The sequence below is a fragment of the Dromiciops gliroides genome, chromosome 1 (assembly GCF_019393635.1).
Source record: "Dromiciops gliroides isolate mDroGli1 chromosome 1, mDroGli1.pri, whole genome shotgun sequence".
NCBI classification, from domain to species: Eukaryota; Metazoa; Chordata; class Mammalia; order Microbiotheria; family Microbiotheriidae; genus Dromiciops; species Dromiciops gliroides.
In genome coordinates, this window is record NC_057861.1 from 94,305,552 (window position 1) to 94,311,551 (window position 6,000).

A 6,000-nucleotide genomic window follows, 5' to 3' on the forward strand; every position below is an offset into this window, starting at 1 on the left:
CTCTCCCTCTTTCCTTCCTTCCTTCCCTCCCTCCCTCTTTCCTTCCTTCCTTCCTTCCTTCCTTCCTTCCTTCCTTCCTTCCTTCCTTCCTTCCTTCCTTCCTTCCTTCCTTCCTTCCTTCCTTCCTTCCTTCCTTCCTCCTGATTCCACAAACGATAATAGCTGGTCAGGTTTTTGGCTTGATATTTACTTTTGTACATCCGTGTTCTTCCTTCTTCTTCTTACTCTCTACCTCCAGTTGAAAAGTAAGACCCTTTAAGATAGAAGCTATTTTGTTTTTTGCCATTATATCACTTATTGTAATTTCTGGAATACAGGAGGCATTTGATAAATGCTTGGTGATTTTAGTGGAATTGAATCCTCATTTTATAGTATGGGAAACAAAAGCTTGGAGAGGTTACATGGCATACCCAAAGTCACATAGCTGGGAATTAACATAGCAAGAATTAGAAGCTAGCTCTTAGGATTCCAAAATCAGTGGGTTGGGCTTTTATTTTTCTGTCTCCTTTCTCCTCTTTTTTTTCTCTTCCTCTCTCTTTGTCTCTCTTCTCTGTCTCTATCTTTGTGTGTATGTCTGTCTATTTCTCTGTCTCTGTTTCTCTCTGTCTGTGTGTCTGTCTGTCTCTGTCTCTTTCTCTCTCTGTGTTCCTCTGCCTTTGTATTTCTCTCTCCTCTCATCTTCTCTCTTGATTTTTTTGAACTTTACTAAGATTTTAAAAATTAGCTATTATTATGCCTCCCTGAATTTGAAGTTTTTCCAAAAATGTCATAGGGAGCCATGATGCAAGACATGAAATAGGATATTATCTTACTCACTCCCAGACATAATTGTGAGGGAAGAAGCAACCAAAGAGAAGGAACCAATTCCCTCTTCTTTGCCTGAACACTTGTTGCTCTGTCACAGAGACTTCAGCGGACCTGCATATTCATCTTCACCATCCCAGCTTTTCCTCCTGGATTATTGCCTGACTTGCCTTTTTTTCTCTGCTAAGCAAAGAAACACCTCAAATCACCATGCTTCCCTCCTCCCACAGGAAGATTTCACTGTTGCTAAGAGAACCAAATTCAAAGGAATCTGAAATCAACAAAAGAAAACTGCAGCCGTTTTTCAAGGTAATAATGGCAAGATCCACAAATAGGGAAGTTGGGACAACAGAACTTCAACCCTAACTTTGCCACAAACTAGGTGTATGACCTTGGGAAAGTCACTTAATCTAAGCTTCAGAATCCTATACTATAAACTAGGGGGAGTTCGACTTGATGATTTCTGAGGTCGCTTCCAGTGTTAACATATGTTCAGTATTTTATAAAAGATTAATGATTGCAATAGGGCAATGATTCATGCAGGAAGAAAAAAAGGGGCTCAAGGGGGAGGCTGTTGGAATGGAATAGGAGGAGATGGATCACAGAATACAAGCCTCTCAGACACAAGGGACCCCAGAATCTATCTAATCTAACTTATAACAGAAGAATTCCTTCTATAACATTCCTAGCAAGGGGTCAGCTGGCCTTGGTTTAAAAACTTCCAGTGGGGAAGGAAGCAGCTATCTTGCAAGGTAGCCCATATTACTTCTAAATAGTTCTAATTTTTCACTGCTGCTTATATCGTAATTTAGAATTTTCCCCACGTTACATGAATAAACAAATTTTCACATCCATTTTTTTTGCAAGGCAATGAGGGTTAAGTGACCTGCCCAGGGTCACACAGCTAGTAAGTATCAAGCGTCTGAGGCCAGATTGGAACTCAGGTCCTCCTGAATCCAAGGCCAGTGCTTTATCCACTGTGCCACCTAGCTGCCCTCTTCACATCAAGTTTTTTCTTTTCTTTTTTTTTAAATAATAAAGTATTTTATTTTTTCCCATTACATGTAAAGATAGTTTTTAACTTTTGTTTATACAAGCTCTCCAATTTCAGATTTTTCTCCCTCCCTCCCTCCCCTCCTTCCCCTCCCTCCCCCCTCCCCTAGACAGCAGGTAATCTGATATAGGTTTTATATATATATATAAATATATACATAATAGCATTAAACATATTTCTGCCTTAGTCATGTTATAAGAGAAAAATCAGCAATGACAACAAACCTCAAAATAGAAAAACATCAGCACCAAAAACAAAAGAAGTAGTATGGTTCATTCAGCATCTATACACCACAGTACTTTTTTCTTCCTGGATTTGGAGATCCTCTTCCATCATGAGTCCCCTGGAACTCTTCTGTACCATTGCTTTGGTGAGAAGAATCTAGTCCATCACAGTAGATCAATATACAATGTTGATGATACTGTGTACAATGTTCTTGTGGTTCTGCTCATCTCACTCATCATCAGCCCATGAAGGACCCTCCAGGTTTCTCTGAACTCCTGCTCATCATTTCTTATAGCACAATAGTATTCCATTGTATTCATATACCACAACTTGTCCAGCCATTCCCCAATTGATGGGCATCCCCTCAACTTCTAATTCCTTGCCACCACAAAAAGAGCAGCTATAAATATTTTTGTACATGTGGGTCCCTTGCCCTTTTCCATGATTTCTTTAGGCAAGAGACCCAAAAGTGGTATTGCTGGGTCAAAGGGTATGCACAGCTTTATCGCCCTTTGGGCATAATTCCAAATTGCTCTCCAGAATGGTTGGATCAGTTCAGAGCTCCGCCAACAATGGATTAGTGTTCCAATTTTTCCACAGCTTCTCCAACATTTATTATTTTCCTTTTTTGTCACTTTAGCCAATCTGATAGGTGTCAGGTGGTACCTCAGAGTTGTTTTAATTTGCATCTCTCTAATCATTAGAGATTTAGAGCATTTTTTCATATGGGAATAGATAGCTTTGGTTTCTTCATCAGAAAACTGCCTGTTCATAACTTTTGACCATTTCTCAATTGGGGAATGACTTGGATTCTTATAAATTTGATTTAGTTCCCTATATATTTTAGAAATGAGGCCTTTATCAGAAGTACTGGCCATAAAAATTGTTTTCCAGCTTTCTGCCTCCTTTCTAATTTTGGATGCATTGTTTCTGTTTGTACAAAAATTTTTTACTTTAATATAATCAAAGTCATCCATTTTGCATTTTATAATATACTCTATCTCATGTTTGGTCAAAAACTGTTTTCCTTTCCAAAGATCTGATAGGTAGACTATTCCTTTCTCTCCTGATTTACCTATGGTATCACCTCTTATGTCTAAATCGTGTATCCATTTTGACCTTATTTTAGTATAAGGTGTAAGATGTTGGTCTATGCCTAATTTCTGCCATACTATCCTCCAGTTTTCCCAGCAGTTTTTGTCAAATACTGAGTTCCTATCCCAGAAGCTGGAGTCTTTGGGTTTATCAAACACTACATTACTAGTGTCATTTACTACTGTGTTTCCTGTGCCTAGCCTATTCCATTGATCTACCACTCTATTTTTTAGCCAGTACCAGATAGTTTTGATGACTGCCGCTTTATAGTAAAGCTCCAGGTTTGGTACTGCTAACCCACCTTCCTGTGAATTCTTTTTCATTATTTCCCTGGATATTCTTGATTTTTTGTTTTTCCAGATGAATTTTGTTATTATTTTTTCTAGCTCTATAAAATAATTTTTAGGTAGTCTGATTGGTATGGCACTGAACAAGTAAATTAATTTAGGCAGTATTGTCATTTTTACCAAATTAGCTCTGCCTATCCATGAGCAATTGATATCTTTCCAATTATTTAGATCTGATTTGATTTGTGTGAAGAGTGTTTGGTAGTTGTGTTCATAGAGTTCCTAGGTTTGTCTTGGCAAGTAGACTCCCAAGAATTTTATATTATCCACTGCTACTTTAAATGGAATTTCTCTTTCTATCTCTTACTGCTGGACTTTGTTGGTCATGTGTAGAAATGCTGATGATTTATGTGGATTTATTTTATATCCTGCTACTTTGCTAAAGTTGTTAATTGTTTCAAGTAATTTTTGAGTTGATTCTCTAGGATTCTTTAAGTATACCATCATATCATCTGCAAAGAGTGATAGTTTTGTTTCCTCCTTGCCTATTCTAATTGCTTTAATTCCTTTCTCTTCTCTGATTGCTAAAGCTAACATTTCTAGTACAATATTAAATAATAGGGGTGATAATGGACATCCCTGTTTCACCCCTGATCTTATTGGGAAGGCCTCTAATTTATCTCCATTGCATATAATACTTGCTGATGGCTTTAGGTAGATACTGTTTATTATTTTAAGGAAAACTCCACCTATTCCTAAACTCTAGTGTTTTTATTAGGAATGGGTGTTGTATTTTGTCAAAAGCTTTCTCTGCATCTATTAAGATAGTCATATGATTTTGGTTAGTTTTCTTCTTGATGTGGTTGATTATGGTAATACTTTTCCTAATGCTGAACCAGCCCTGCATTCCTGGTATAAATCCCACCTGGTTGTAGTGTATTATCCTGGTGATCACTTGCTGTAATTTCCTTGCTAATGTCTTATTTAAGATTTTAGCATCAATATTCATTAGGGAAATTGGTCTATAATTTTCTTTCTCTGTTTTTGTTTTGCCTGGTTTTGGTATCACCCCATATATTTGTCATAAAACAAATTTGGTAGAACTCGTTCTTCACCTATTTTTCCAAATAATTTATATAATATTGGAATTAATTGTTCTTTAAATATTTGGTAAAATTCACCCATAAACCCATATGGCCCTGGGGATTTTTTCTTAATGAGTTCATTAATGGCTTGTTAAATTTCTTTTTCTAATATGGGTTTATTTAAGGATTTTATTTCTTCTTCAGTTAACCTGGGCAGTTTGTATTTTTGTAAATATTCATCCATTTCATTTAGATTGTCAAATTTATTGGCATACAGTTGGGCAAAATAATTCCTAATTATTGATTTAATTTCCACTTCATTGGTGGTAACATCACCCTTTTCATTTTTGATACTGGTAATTTGGTTTTCTTCTTTCTTTTTTTTTAATCAAATTAACCAATATTTTATCTTTTTTATTGTTTTTTTCATAAAACCAGCTCTTAGGTTTATTGATTAATTCTATAGTTTTTTTGCTTTCAGTCTTATTAATTTCTCCTTTAATTTTCAGGATCTCTTATTTAGTATCTAATTGGGGATTTCTAATTTGTTCTTTTTCTAGCTTTTTAAGTTGCATGCCCAATTCGTTAATCTCCTCTTTCTCTTTTTTATTCATAGAAACATTTAGAGCTATAAATTTTCCCCTAAGCACTGCTTTGGCTGCATCCCATAGATTTTGGTATGTTGTCTCATTATTGTCATTCTCTTGGATAAAGTTATTGATTGTTTCTATGATTTGCTGTTTGACCCGTTCATTCTTTACAATGAAATTATTTAGTTTCCAATTGATTTTCATTCTACTTTTCCCTAGCTCTTTCTTACATGTAATTTTTATTGCATCATGATCTGAGAAGGATGCATTTACTATTTCTGCCTTCCTACATTTGATTATGATGTTTCTGTGCCCTAATACATGGTCAATTTTTGAAAATGTGTCATGTACTGCTGAGAAAAAGGTATATTCCTTTCTATCCCCATTCAATTTTCTCCAGACATCTAGCATGTCTAAATTTTCTAGTAATCCATTCACCTCTTTCACTTCTTTCTTATTTATTTTTTGGCTAGATTTATCTAATTCTGAGAGGGGGAGATTCAGATCCCCCACTAGTATAGTATTACTGTCTAATTCTTCTTGTAACTCATTTAACTTCTCCTCTAAGAACTTGGATGCTATACCACTTGGCACATACATATTTAATATTGATATTACTTCATTATCTATAGTACCTTTAAGCAAGATGTAATTTCCTTCCTTCCAAATTTATAATTTATCTCTTTTAATGAGATCTATTTTTGCCTGCGCTTTGTCTGAGATAAGGATTGCTACCCCTGCTTTTTTTTTACTTTAGCTGAAGCATAATATATTCTGCTCTAGCCTTTTACCTTTACTCTGTGTATATCTCTCTGCTTCAGAAATGTTTCTTGTAAACAGTATATTGTAGGATTCTGGTT